The sequence below is a fragment of the Macaca nemestrina genome, chromosome 7 (assembly GCF_043159975.1).
Source record: "Macaca nemestrina isolate mMacNem1 chromosome 7, mMacNem.hap1, whole genome shotgun sequence".
Taxonomy (NCBI): Eukaryota; Metazoa; Chordata; class Mammalia; order Primates; family Cercopithecidae; genus Macaca; species Macaca nemestrina.
In genome coordinates this window covers 58,972,442-58,988,133 of record NC_092131.1, presented here as the reverse complement: position 1 = coordinate 58,988,133, position 15,692 = coordinate 58,972,442, and the positions used below count along the sequence as shown (strand labels likewise).

Sequence of the window (15,692 nt, the reverse complement as noted above, 5' to 3'; positions counted from 1 at the left end):
CCATTCCTTCTGAAACTATTCCAATCAATAGAAAAAGAGGGAATCCTCCCTAACTCATTTTATGAGGCCAACATCATCCTGATACCAAAGCCTGGCAGAGACACAACAAAAAAAGAGAATTTTAGACCAATATCCCTGATGAACATCGATGCAAAAATCCTCAATAAAATACTGGCAAACCGGATTCAGCAACACATCAAAAAGCTTATCCACCATGATCAAGTGGGCTTCATCCCTGGGATGCAAGGCCGGTTCAACATTCGCAAATCAATAAACATCATCCAGCATATAAACAGAACCAAAGACAAGAACCACATGATTATCTCAATAGATGCAGAAAAGGCTTTTGACAAAATTCAACAGCCCTTCATGCTAAAAACGCTCAATAAATTCGGTATTGATGGAACGTACCTCAAAATAATAAGAGCTATTTATGACAAACCCACAGCCAATATCATACTGAATGGGCAAAAACTGGAAAAATTCCCTTTGAAAACTGGTGCAAGACAGGGATGCCCTCTCTCACCACTCCTATTCAACATAGTGTTGGAAGTTCTGGCTAGGGCAATTAGGCAAGAGAAAGAAATCAAGGGTATTCAGTTAGGAAAAGAAGAAGTCAAACTGTCCCTGTTTGCAGATGACATGATTGTATATTTAGAAAACCCCATTGTCTCAGCCCAAAATCTCCTTAAGCTGATAAGCAACTTCAGCAAAGTCTCAGGATACAAAATTAATGTGCAAAAATCACAAGCATTCTTATACACCAGTAACAGACAAACAGAGAGCCAAATCAGGAATGAACTTCCATTCACAATTGCTTCAAAGAGAATCAAATACCTAGGAATCCAACTTACAAGGGATGTAAAGGACCTCTTCAAGGAGAACTACAAACCACTGCTCAGTGAAATCAAAGAGGACACAAACAAATGGAAGAACATACCATGCTCATGGATAGGAAGAATCAATATCGTGAAAATGGCCATACTGCCCAAGGTAATTTATAGATTCAATGCCATCCCCATCAAGCTACCAATGAGTTTCTTCACAGAATTGGAAAAAACTGCTTTAAAGTTTATATGGAACCAAAAAAGACCCCGCATCTCCAAGACAATCCTAAGTCAAAAGAACAAAGCTGGAAGCATCACGCTACCTGACTTCAAACTATACTACAAGGCTACAGTAACCAAAACAGCATGGTACTGGTACCAAAACAGAGATATAGACCAATGGAACAGAACAGAGTCCTCAGAAATAATACCACACATCTACAGCCATCTGATCTTTGACAAACCTGAGAGAAACAAGAAATGGGGAAAGGATTCCCTATTTAATAAATGGTGCTGGGAAAATTGGCTAGCCATAAGTAGAAAGCTGAAACTGGATCCTTTCCTTACTCCTTATACGAAAATTAATTCAAGATGGATTAGAGACTTAAATGTTAGACCTAATACCATAAAAATCCTAGAGGAAAACCTAGGTAGTACCATTCAGGACATAGGCATGGGCAAAGACTTCATGTCTAAAACACCAAAAGCAACGGCAGCAAAAGCCAAAATTGACAAATGGGATCTCATTAAACTAAAGAGCTTCTGCACAGCAAAAGAAACTACCATCAGAGTGAACAGGCAACCTACAGAATGGGAGAAAATTTTTGCAATCTACTCATCTGACAAAGGGCTAATATCCAGAACCTACAAAGAACTCAAACAAATTTACAAGAAAAAAACAAACAACCCCATCAAAAAGTGGGCAAAGGATATGAACAGACATTTCTCAAAAGAAGACATTCATACAGCCAACAGACACATGAAAAAATGCTCATCATCACTGGCCATCAGAGAAATGCAAATCAAAACCACAATGAGATACCATCTCACACCAGTTAGAATGGCGATCATTAAAAAGTCTGGAAACGACAGGTGCTGGAGAGGATGTGGAGAAATAGGAACACTTTTACACTGTTGGTGGGATTGTAAACTAGTTCAACCATTATGGAAAACAGTATGGCGATTCCTCAAGGATCTAGAACTAGATGTACCATATGACCCAGCCATCCCATTACTGGGTATATACCCAAAGGATTATAAATTATGCTGCTATAAAGACACATGCACACGTATGTTTATTGCGGCACTATTCACAATAGCAAAGACTTGGAATCAACCCAAATGTCCATCAGTGACAGACTGGATTAAGAAAATGTGGCACATATACACCATGGAATACTATGCAGCCATAAAAAAGGATGAGTTTGTGTCCTTTGTAGGGACATGGATGCAGCTGGAAACCATCATTCTTAGCAAACTATCACAAGAACAGAAAACCAAACACCGCATGTTCTCACTCATAGGTGGGAACTGAACAATGAGATCACTTGGACTCAGGAAGGGGAACATCACACACCGGGGCCTATCATGGGGAGGGGGGAGGGGGGAGGGGGGAGGGATTGCATTGGGAGTTATACCTGATGTAAATGACGAGTTGATGGGTGCAGCACACCAACAAGGCACAAGTATACATATGTAACAAACCTGCACGTTATGCACATGTACCCTACAACTTAAAGTATAATAATAATAAATAAATTTAAAAAAAAAAAAAAAAAAAAGAAACTCACTCAAAACCACACAACTACATGGAAACTGAACAACCTGCTCCTGAATGACTACTGGGTAAATAACAAAATTAAGACAAAATAAGTAAGTTCTTTGACACCAATGAGAACAAAGACACAATGTACCAGAATCTCTGGGACACAGCTAAAGCAGTGTTTAGAGGAAAATTTATAGCATTGATGCCCACAGGAGAAAGCGGGAAGGATCTAAAATTGACAACCTTACTAACATCACAATTAAAAAAGCCAGAGAAGCAAGAGAAAACAAATTCAAAAGCTAGCAGAAGACAAGAAATAACTAAGATCAGAGCACAACTGAAGGAGATAGAGACATGAAAAACCCTTCAAAAAAATCAATGAATCCAAGAGCTGATTTTTTCAAAAGATTAACAAAATAGATAGACCACTAGCCAGACTAATGAAGAGAAAAGAGAGAAGAATCAAATAGATACAATTAAAAGTGATAAAGGGGAGATCACCATTGATCCCACAGAAATACAAACTACCATCAGAGAATACTATAACACCTCTATGCAAATAAACTAGAAAATCTTAAAGAAATTGATAAATTCCTGGACACATACGCTTTCCCAAGACTAAACCAGGAAGAAGTCAAATCCCTGAATAGACCAATAACAAGTTCTGAAATTGAGGCAGTAATTAATCGCCTACCAACCAGAAAAAACGCCTGGGATCAGACGGATTCAGAGCAAAATTCTACCAGCGGTAAAAAGAAGAGCTGGTACCATTCCTTCTGAAAATATTCCAAATGATAGAAAAAGAAGGACTCCTCCCTAACTCATTTTATGAAGCCAGCATTATTCTGATACCAAAACTTGGCAGAGACACAAGAAAAAAAGAAAATTTCAGGCCAATATCACTAATCAACATTGATGCAAAAATCCTCATAAAATACTGGCAAACTGAATCCAGCAGCACATCAAAAAGCTTATCCACTACTCTCAAGCCAGCTGCATCCCTGGGATGCAAGGCTGATTCAACATATGCAAATAAACGTAATCCATCACATAAACAGAACAAATGACAAAAACCACCTGATTATCTCAATAGATGCAGAAAAGACCTTTGATAAAATTCAACACCCCTTCATGCTAAAAACGCTCATAAAATACGTATTGATGGAACATATCTCAAAGTAATAAGAGCTATTTATGACAAACCCACAGCCAATATCATACTGAATGGGCAAAAACTGGAAGCGTTCCCTTTGAAAACTGGCATAAGACAAGGATGCCCTCTCTCATCACTCCTATTCAACATACTATGGTAAGTTCTGGCCAGGGCAATCAGGCAAGAGAAAGAAATAAAGGGTATTCAAATAGGAAAAGAGGAAGTCAAATTGTCTCTCTTTGCAGATGACATGATTTTATATTTAGAAAACTGCATCATCTCAGCTCCAAATCTCCTTAAGCTGATAAGCAACTTCAACAAAGTCTCAGGATACAAAAGCAATGCACAAAAATCACAAGCATTCCTGTAAGCCAATAGTAGACAAACAGAGAGTCAAATCATGAGTGAACTCCCATTCACAATTGCTACAAAGAGAATAAATACCTAGGAATCCAACTTACAAGGGATGTGAAGGGCCTCTTCAAACAAATCACTGCTCAAGGAAATAAGAGGACACAAACAAATGGAAGAGCATTCCATGCTCATGGATAGGAAGAATTAATATTGTGAAAATGGCCATACTGCCCAAAGTAATTTATAGATTCAATGCTATCCCCATCAAGCTACCATTGACTTTCTTCACAGAATTAGAAAAAAAATACTTTAAATTTCAAACAAAACAAAAAGAGCCCATATAGCCAAGACAATCCTAAGCAAAAAGAACAAAGCCCTGGAGGGATCACACTACCTGACTTCAAACTATACTACTAGGCTACAGTAACTAAAACAGCATGGGACTGGTACCAAAATAGATATATAGACAAATGGAACAGAACAAAGTCCTCAGCAATAACACCACACATCTACAACCATCTGATTTTTGACAAACCTGACAAAAAACAAGCAGTGTGGAAAGGATTCCCTATTTAATCAATGGTGTTGGGAAAACTGGCTAGCCATATGCAGAAACCTGAAACTATACACCTTCCTTACACCTTATGCAACATTAACTCAAGATGGATTAAAGACTTAAACATAAGACCTAAAACCATAAAAACCCTAGAAGAAAACCTAGGCAATACCATTCAGGACATAGGCATGGGCAAAGACTTCATGACTAAAACACCAAAAGCAATGGCAACAAAAGCCAAAATTGACAAATGGGAGCTAAACTAAAGAGCTTTGTACAGCAAAAGAAACTATCATCAGATTTAACAGGCAAACTACAGAATGGGAGAAAATTTTTGCAATCTATCCATCTGACAAGGGGCTAATATCCAGAATCTACAAAGAACATAAACAAATTTACAAGAAAAAAAGCAAACAACCCCATCAAAAAGTGGCCAAAGAATCTGAACAGACACTTCTGTAAAGAAGACATTTATGTCACCAACAAACATGTGAAAAAAAGCTCATCATTACTGGTCATTAGAGAAATGCAAATCAAAACCACAGTGAGATACCATCTCATACCAGTTAGAATGGTGATCATTAAAAAGTCAGGAAACAACAGATGCTGGCAACGATGTGGAGAAATAGGAACACTTTCACACTGTTGGTGAGAGTGTAAATTAGCCATTGTGGAAATTAACCATGTGGAAAACAGTGTGGCAATTCCTCAAGGAACCAGAAATACCATTTGACCCAGCAATCCCATTACTACATATATACCCAAATGATTATAAATCATTCTACTATAAACACACATGCACAGGTATGTTCATTGCAGCACTATTCACAATTGCAAAGACTTGGAACCAACCCAAATGCCCATCAATGACAGACTGGATAAAGAAAATGAGGCACATATACACCATGGAATACTATACAGCCATAAAAAAGAATGAGTTCATGTCCTTTGCAGGGACATGGATGAAGCTGGAAACCATCATTCTCAGCAAACTAACACAGGAAGAGAAAACCAAACGCCACATGTCCTCACTCATAAGTGGTAGTTGAACAATGAGAACACATGAACACAGGGAGAGGAACATCACACACTGGGGCCTGTTGGAGGGTGGGAGGCTAGGGGAGGGATAGCATTAGGAGAAATACCTAATGTAGATGACGGGTTGATGGGTGCAGCAAACCACCATGGCAAGTGCATACCTATGTAACAAACCGGCACATTCTGCACATGTATCCCAGAACGTAAAGTATAATAAAAATAAATAAATAAGCATTATTAAATGTAGCAAAATGTATTCATATTACCACGAATATGTACTTCAAATTTGCTGTTGAATACAATTAATGAGATCACTTTAAAAAAAAAAAAAAAGAAACACGTGCTCTCAAGTCACGAAATCTGGGTTCAAATTTTGGCAATTATGACTGCCCATTGACTTCATCTTTCTGTTCTTCGGTTTCCCTGTCTGTAAACTAGTAATAACAGTACCTGCTTATGGAATTATAAAATGTTTAACTCAGTAAGTGCTTAACAATGTTATTAGTTATGTTACATTTATTTACAGACTAAAGAAGCCACTAAAAATAACGGTGATTTCTAGAACATGTTAGGCAGAAAGTTGATGAAAATAATAGCTAATAACTGCTATTTATAAGGTCTTACTAACTTTAGACACCGTTCTAAAAGCTTTCTATGAAGTAATTTATTTAACCCTTATAACAGTGTTATGATTTATGTACTATTATTTTTCCCACTTTTATACCGAAGGAAGTAACACTCAGAAAAGCAATGAGAATTGCTCACAGTTGCTCCTTTGGAATGCAGCAGAACTGGGAGTCAAAATGGGGACTGGATTGACTAGAAACAGATTTAAACAACCTGCTTTTACATAAGCCTTATTCTCAATGAAATACAGGAGAAAAATCTTTTGAAATTTTTTTCTACATTTGTCTTGATTATCCTGATTTTTTCGTTAAAGTAAACTCATGTTTGCAACTATATTCCAAATATTAACGAGATTTTGTATACCTAAAAATATTCCTTCAAAAGGTATGAATTAATAAGAGGTGGTAAACCAGTGATCAATCATAACCATGCATGTTTTCAATGCTGAAAACATTTTTGAGATTAATGGAATGTCAGTTCACTTCTTATTGAAAATGTCAATTCACTTTGTTACACCTATCAATTTTAAAGAAACTTAAAACCAATTTTACTTAATTTTGTTGTAGAATATAATTAAATTTCAAGTGGGTAAAAAATTAAACAAGGGATTATTAAAACACGAGTTATAACATATACCTGGAGTCAAATGCAAGTCATCTTTTATACAGCTATTTTTCATTACTCAAACTTTTCATGTACATTCAATCAGTCTTCCTCCAAAATATACCAATTCCTGTACTAAGGTATTAGGCATAGTTTTAAAATATTATTTTTTAAAGTTCAAAAACTAATTTTGCCCCATGCTTCTCTTTGTTACAACAACTATGATTTCTTGAACGTGTATTAGATGCCAATACTGATAAATACATTTCACTTATTCAACATAACACAGGAAAAACCGAGGCTTAAGAGAGCTAAATACTATACCCAAGGTCACCCAACACTTTATCATAGGACTTACAACTGTTTCTCCAGTAGCCATATCAAACCTATAGCTTCCTCAGCTATGACATTCATCTATCTCACCTGAGAGCTTGTAGACACATAAAAACAGAACTGTCTTTCTGATTATTCAGTGAAATATTATGAAATATTAGAAACATGGTTTGCATCATGTTCAAGACTAGTGGTTCACAAACTAGTGCACATGAAAATCATCTCCAAACCTTGTTTAAAATGGAGATTCCTAATTACCATTACTTACAAACCCGAGAGTCTAATCTGGTTTGGAGTGTTTGGAACAAGCACCTCAGGTGATTCTGATAAAAGTAATTTGCAGATCATACCTTAAAAAGCAGCATTCTCGCTGGCAGAGTGAGATGGCACAATAGAAGCCTATACATTTGCCCTTTATCCCAACAGGAACACCACATTTTAACAGTTATTTGCACACAGAAAAGTACCATCACAAGAACCAAAAATCAGACAAGCAATCACCATACCTGGTTTTAACTTCATATTGCTGAAAGAGGCATTGAAGAGGGTAGGAGAGACAATCTTGAATTGCTAGCATCACCCATCCAGCATTCCCTGGCAGCGGCCTTGCATTGCGAGGAGTCTGTGGACCTGGGGAGGGGAAAACACAGTGACTGTGGGACTTTACATCGAACTCAGTGTTGCCCTATCACGGTGGAGAGCAAAGCTGTTCTGGGCTCAGCCAGTGTCTGAACAAGGAACATTTGGACCAGACCTAGCCAGAGAGGAACTGCCCATCTCAGTGGCTGGAATCTGAGTTTCTCAGCAAGCCTCACCACTGCAGACCAAAATAATACTCTGGGGTCCTGGGTAAACTTGAAAAGGAATCTAGGACACAAGGACTGCAACTCCTAGTACCAAGCTGAACTCAGAGCCAGTGGACTAGGGTGGCAAGTCACCTAGAGAGACATCAGTCATGGCAGCAAAGGTAGTGCTTGAGCCGCCCCTTCCCCAACCCCAGGCAGTGCAGCTCACAGCAACAAAAGTGATTTCTTCCTTCCACTTCCTTAAACAAGAAGAGGAGAGCTAAGAGTAAAGGGGACTTTGTCTCGGGTCTTGGATACCAGCTGAGCCACAGCAGGATAGGGCGTCTGGCAGAGTTGCAAGGACCCCATTCCAGACCCTAGCTCATGGATGACATTTCTAAACTCACCCTGGGCCAAAAGGGACCTACAGCCTTGAAGGGAAAAAAGTACTCCTGACAGGAGTCATCACCTGCTGACTAAAGAGCCCTTGGTCCCAGAATAACCAGCAGCAATACTCAGGTAGTATGCTGTGGGCCTTGGGCTCTGACACATGCTGAATACAGATGTAACCCAGCACATTCCCAGCTGTGGTGGCTATGGTGAAAGATCCTCTCTTTTGAGAAACGCATATGGAAAAGTAAAGGGGACCTTTGTCTTGCACCTTACGTACGAGCTCGGCCACAGTTGGGTAGAGCTACAAGTGGGTTCTTAGGGTCCCCAAGTCTAGGTCTAGGCTCTTAGAAAGCATTTCTAGACCTGACCTGGACCAAAAGGGAGCCCATTTCCCTGAAGGGTGAGCCTTAGGCCATGCAGTATTTACCACCACTTCAGATGACTGAAGAGTTTTTGGGCTTTAAGTGAATATTGGTGGTGGCCTGGCAAAACCTGTTGTGGGTTGGTGGTGGCAGTGGCCACAGGGAGAGGCTTCTCTACCTATGGAAAGGGGAAGGACTTTGTGTTGTGGTTCAAGTGCTGCCAGCTTAGCCGCACTGGAATACAACATCAGGAAAATTTCTAAGGATTTTTACTCCAATATGTAGCTCCCAGGAAGCACCTCTGGACCCGCTCCTAACCCAGGGCCTGAGGAAACTTGCCACCCTAAAGGGAAGGGCATAAACGTGGCTGGCTTCACCACCTGCTGATCACAGAGCCCTAGGTCCTTCAGTGAACATAGGAAGTAGCCTGGTAGTGGTTACACTGGGCCCTGGGTGAAAGCCAGAGCTGTGGTGGCTTGTGTTCTGACCCAGCATGGTCCCAGTGCTGATGGCCACAGGGGTCCTTGCATCACTATTCCCCCAGTACCAGGTAACTCAGCACAGATAGAGACTGTTGTTTGTTTGGGAGAAAGTAAGAGAAAATAACAAGAGACTCTGCCTGGTAATCCAGAAAATTCTTCCAGATTTTATCCAAAACCAGCAAGGCAGTATCTCTACAAGTCTGCAAAATCCACAGTATTATTGGGCTTGGGGCCCAAGTCCCTTCAAATACTTGGAAAGCCTTCTCAAGAAAGATGGGCACAAACAAGTCCAGACTACAAAGACTACAATAAATACCTAATTCTTCAATGCCCAAACACTGATGGACACCTACCAGTATCAATATCATCAGGAAAACATGACCTCATCAAATGAACTGAATATGGCACCAGAGAACAATTCTGGAGAAAGAGAAACATGTGACCTTTCAGACAGAGTATTCAAAATAGCTGTTTTGAGGAAACCCAAGGAAATTCATGATAACACAAAGAAGGAATGCAGAATTCTCGCAGATAAATTTAACAGAGAGATTGAAGTAATTAAAAAGAGTCAAGCAGAAACTCTAGAGTTGAAAAATGCAACTGACATACTGAAGAATGTATTAGAGTCTCTTAATAGCAGAATTGATCAAGCAGAAGAAAGAATCAGTGAGCTTGAAAACAGGCTATGTGAAAATACACAGTCAGAGAGAACAAAAGAAAAAAAGAATAAAATACAATGGAGCACGTTTATAAGATCTAGAAAATAGCCTCAAAAGGCAAATCCAAGAGTTATAGGCCTAAAAGAGGAGATAGAGAAAGAGATAAAGGTAGAAAAGTTTATTCAAAGAGACAATATCAGAGAACTTCCCAAACCTAGAGAAATATATCAACATTTAAGTACGAAAAGGTTATAGAACCCCAAGCAGATTTAACCCAAACACTACCTCAAGGTATTTAATAATCAAACTCCCAAAGGTCAAGAATAAAGAAAGGATCCTAAAAGAAGCAAGGGAAAAGAAACACATAACATACAATGGAGATTCAATACATCTGGCAGCAGACTTTTCAGTGGAAACCTTACAGACCAGGAGAGAGTAATATGACATATTTAAAGTGCTGAAGGAAAAAGTTTTTACCCTAGAATAGTATATCTGGGAAAAATATCCTTCCAACATGAAGGAGAAATAAAGACCTTCCCAGATAAATAAAAGCTGAGGGATTTCATCGCCTCCAAACCTGTCCTACAAGAAATGCTAAAGGGAGTTCCTCAATCTGAAAGAAAAGGATTTTAATGAGCATGAAAAAAAAAAATCATCTTAAAGTACCAAACACACTGGTAATAGTAAGTACACAGAAAAACACAGAATAATATAACACCAGAATAGGGGTGCTTTCTTGTCTTAAGTAGAAAAAACAAATAATGAACCAACCAAAAACAATAACTACTACAGCATTTCAAGACACAGTATAGTAAGACATAAAGAGAAACACTAAGAAGTTAAAAAGTGAGGGATGAAGAGTTTTTAATAGTTTTTATGTGTTTGCTTATGTAATCAGTGTTATCATCAGCTTAAAATAATGGGTAATAAGATACTATTTGCAAGTCTCATGGTAACCTTAAATAGAAAATCATACCACAGATGCACAGAAAATAAAAAGCAAGAAATTAAAGCATACCACCAAGAGAAAACCACCTTCATTTAAAGGAAGCCATGAAGGAAGAAAAGAAGGATAAGAATACCACAAAACAACCAGAAAACAAATAACAAAATCACAGGAGTTAAGTCCCTACTTACCAATAATAACATTGAAGGTAAATGGACTAAACTTTTCAATCAAAAGACATAGAGTGGCTGAATGAATGGGAAAAAAATGAGACCCAATGATCGATAGCCTACAAGAAACACACTTCACCTATAAAAATATCCATAGACTCAAAATAAAGGAAACTAAAAAAGAGCAAGGGTAGCAATACTTATATAAAACAAAATAGATTTCAAGACAAAAACTGTAAGAAGAGACAAAAGAGGTCTTTATATAATGATAAAGGGGTCAATTCAGCAAGAGGATATAACAATTGTAAATATATGCACCCAACACTGGAGCACCCAGATATATAAAGCAAATATTATTACAGCTAAGGAGAGTTAGACCTTAATACAATAATAACTGGAGACTTACATCCACTTTCAGCATTGGACAGATCTCCCAGACAGAAAATCAACAAAGAAACATCAAACTTAATCTGCTCTATAGAACAAATGGACCTAACAGGTATTTATAGAACATTTCATCCAGTGACTATAGAATACACATTCTTCACCTCATCACAGGAATAATTGTAAAGGATATACCATATGTTAGGTCACAAAACAAGTTTTAAAACGTTCAAAAAAATTGAAATAATATCAAGCATCTGCTCTGACCACAATGGAATAAAACTAGAAATTAACAACAACAGGTATTTTGGAAACCATACAAACACACGGAAGTTAAACAATAAGCTCTCAAATGACCAGTGGGTCAATGAGGAAATTGAAAGGAAAATTGAAAAATGTCTTGAAACAAATGATAATGGAAACACAATATTCCAAAACCTATGATATACAGCAAAAGCAGTACTAACAGGGAAGCTTATAGCTACAAGTGCCGACATCAAAAAAGAAAAAACAAACTTAAAATAAATAACTTCATGATGCATTTTACAGAGTGCTGATTGGTCCATTTTACAGAGTGCTGATTGGTGCATTTACAATTCTTTAGCTAGACACAGAGTGCTGATTGGTGTGTTATTAGAGTGCTGATTGGTGTGTTTACAATCCTTTACCTAGACACAGAGCACTGATTGGTGCATTTACAATCCTCTAGCTAGACAGAAAGGTTCTCCAAGTCCCCATTCAACCCAGGAAGTCCAGCTGGCTTCACCTCTCACTTTTATTTTCACATAGTTGTGTAGTTTTAAGAGGTCTTCGTGGTATTGATTTCTATTTTTATTCCACTGTGGTCCAAGTGTACAGGTGATATGATTTTGATTTTTTAGAATCTACTGAGATGTACTTTATGGCAGAGCATGTGGTTGATGTTACAGTATATTCCATGTGCAGATGAGAAAAATATATATTCTGTGGTTGATGGGTGGAGCAGTCTATAAATGTATATTAGGTTCCTTGGTCAAATGTCTAATTGAAGCCTAGAATTTCTTTGTTAGTGTTCTACCTCAGTGATCTAATGCTGTCGGTAGAGTGTTGAAGTTCCACACTATAATTGCGTGGCTGTTGTTTTGTATATGTTGAAGTACTTGTTTTATGAATCTGGGTGCTGTAATATTAGGTGTGTATATCTACAGATTCAATGCTATTCCTATCAAACTACCAAAGTGAGTTTTCACATAACTAGAAAAAAACTATTCTGAAGTTTATATGAAACCAAAAAGAATAGCCAAGCAATCCTAAGTAAAAAGAACAAAGCCAGAATCGTCACATTACCTGACTTCAAACTATGCTATAGGGCTACAATAACCAAAACAGCATTCTATTGACACAAAAATAGACACACAGACCAATGGAACAGAATATGGAACTCAGAAGTAAAGCCACACACCTACAGCCATCTGATCTTTGACAAAATTGACAAATATAAGAAATGATGAAAGAAATCCCTATTTGGTAAATAGTGCTGGGACAACTGACTAATTATAGGCAGAAGAATGAACCTGGACCCCTACTTTCACCATGTACAAAAATTAACTCAGGATGGATTAAAGATTTAAATGTAAGACCTCAAATTATAAATATTCTAGAAGAAAACCTAGGAAACACCATTCTGAACACTGGCCTAAGGAAATAATTTATGACTACATCCTCAAAAGAAACTGCAACAAAAACAAAAATTGAGCAAGTGGGACCTAATTAAATGAAAGACCTGTTGCACAACAAAAGACATAGTTGACAGAGTAAACAGGCAACCCACAGAATAGGAGAAAATACTTTCAAACTATGTGCCTGACAAAGGTCTAATATCCAGAATCCATAAGGAACTTAAACAACTCAACAAAAAAAAAACAAAAAACAACCCCATTAAAAAGCAGGCAAAGGACACGAACAGACACTTCTCAAAAGAAGACACACAAACACATGAAAAAATGCTCATGTCACTAAACATCAGAGAAATGTAAATCAAGACCACAACAAGATACCATTTTACATCAGTCAAAATGGTTATTATTAAAAGAACAAAAGAGGGGGCGGAGCAAGATGGCCGAATAGGAACAGCTCCAGTCTCCAACTCGCAGCGCGAGCGACAAAGAAGACCGGTGATTTCTGCATTTTCAACTGAGGTACTGGGTTCATCTCACTGGGGAGTGCCGGACGATTGGTGCTGGTCAGCTGCTGCAGCCCGACCAGCGAGAGCTGAAGCAGGGCTAGGCATTGCCTCACCTGGGAAGTGCAAGGGGGAAGGGAATCCCTTTTCCTAGCCAGGGGAACTGAGACACACAACACCTGGAAAATCGGGTAACTCCCACCCCAATACTGCGCTTTAAGCAAACAGGCACACCAGGAGATCATATCCCACACCTGACCGGGAGGGTCCCACACCCACGGAGCCTCCCTCATTGCTAGCACAGCAGTCTGTGATCTACGGCAAGGCAGCAGCGAGGCTGGGGGAGGGGCGCCCGCCATTGCTGAGGCTTAAGTAGGTAAACAAAGCTGCTGGGAAGCTCGAACTGGGTGGAGCTCACAGCAGCTCAAGGAAACCTGCCTGTCTCTGTAGACTCCACCTCTGGGGACAGGGCAATAACAAACACAGCCGAAACCTCTGCAGACGCAAACAACTCTGTCTGACAGCTTTGAAGAGAGCAGTGGATCTCCCAACACAGAGGTTGAGATCTGAGAAGGGACAGACTCCCTGCTCAAGTGGGTCCCTGACCCCTGAGTAGCCTAACTGGGAGACATCCCCCACTAGGGGCAGTCTGACACCCCACACCTCACGGGGTGGAGTACACCCCTGAGAGGAAGCTTCCAAAGCAAGAATCAGACAGGTACACTCGCTGTTCAGAAATATTCTATCTTCTGCAGCCTCTGCTGCTGATACCCAGGCAAACAGGGTCTGGAGTGGACCTCAAGCAATCTCCAACAGACCTACAGCTGAGGGTCCTGACTGTTAGAAGGAAAACTATCAAACAGGAAGGACACCTACACCAAAATCCCATCAGTACATCACCATCATCAAAGACCAGAGGCAGATAAAACCACAAAGATGGGGAAAAAGCAGGGCAGAAAAGCTGGAAATTCAAAAAATAAGAGCGCATCTCCCCCGGCAAAGGAGCGCAGCTCATCGCCAGCAACGGATCAAAGCTGGACGGAGAATGACTTTGACGAGATGAGAGAAGAAGGCTTCAGTCCATCAAATTTCTCAGAGCTAAAGGAGGAATTACGTACCCAGCGCAAAGAAACTAAAACTCTTGAAAAAAAAGTGGAAGAATTGATGGCTAGAGTAATTAATGCAGAGAAGGTCCTAAACGAAATGAAAGAGATGAAAACCATGACACGAGAAATACGTGACAAATGCACAAGCTTCAGTAACCGACTCGATCAACTGGAAGAAAGAGTATCTGCGATTGAGGATCAAATGAATGAAATGAAGCGAGAAGAGAAACCAAAAGAAAAAAGAAGAAAAAGAAATGAACAAAGCCTGCAAGAAGTATGGGATTATGTAAAAAGGCCAAATCTACGTCTGATTGGGGTGCCTGAAAGTGAGGGGGAAAATGGAACCAAGTTGGAAAACACTTTTCAGGATATCATCCAGGAGAACTTCCCCAACCTAGTAGGGCAGGCCAACTTTCAAATCCAGGAAATACAGAGAACGCCACAAAGATACTCCTCGAGAAGAGCAACTCCAAGACACATAATTGCCAGATTCACCAAAGTTGAAATGAAGGAAAAAATCTTAAGGGCAGCCAGAGAGAAAGGTCGGGTTACCCACAAAGGGAAGCCCATCAGACTAACAGCAGATCTCTCGGCAGAAACTCTACAAGCCAGAAGAGAGTGGGGGCCAATATTCAACATTCTGAAACAAAAGAATTTTAAACCCAGAATCTCATATCCAGCCAAACTAAGTTTCATAAGTGAAGGAGAAATAAAATCCTTTACAGATAAGCAAATGCTTAGAGATTTTGTCACCACTAGGCCTGCCTTACAAGAGACCCTGAAGGAAGCACTAAACATGGAAAGGAACAACTGGTACCAGCCATTGCAAAAACATGCCAAAATGTAAAGACCATCAAGGCTAGGAAGAAACTGCATCAACTAACGAGCAAAATAACCAGTTAATATCATAATGGCAGGATCAAGTTCACACATAACAATCTTAACCTTAAATGTAAATGGACTAAATGCTCCAATTAAAAGACACAGA

General features: G+C 39.1%; 1 long non-coding RNA gene across 1 annotated transcript in view; it reads right to left on the bottom strand.

Annotated features, from left to right (window-relative positions):
- The window catches only part of LOC105481871 (uncharacterized), a 140,531-nt gene that overhangs the window by 10,348 nt on the left and 114,491 nt on the right, over positions 1 to 15,692 (bottom strand). Inside the window, exon 2 of the long non-coding RNA XR_987230.2 lies at positions 7,763 to 7,886. This is a non-coding gene — a long non-coding RNA (uncharacterized lncRNA). The remainder of the gene's footprint in view (positions 1 to 7,762; positions 7,887 to 15,692) is intronic.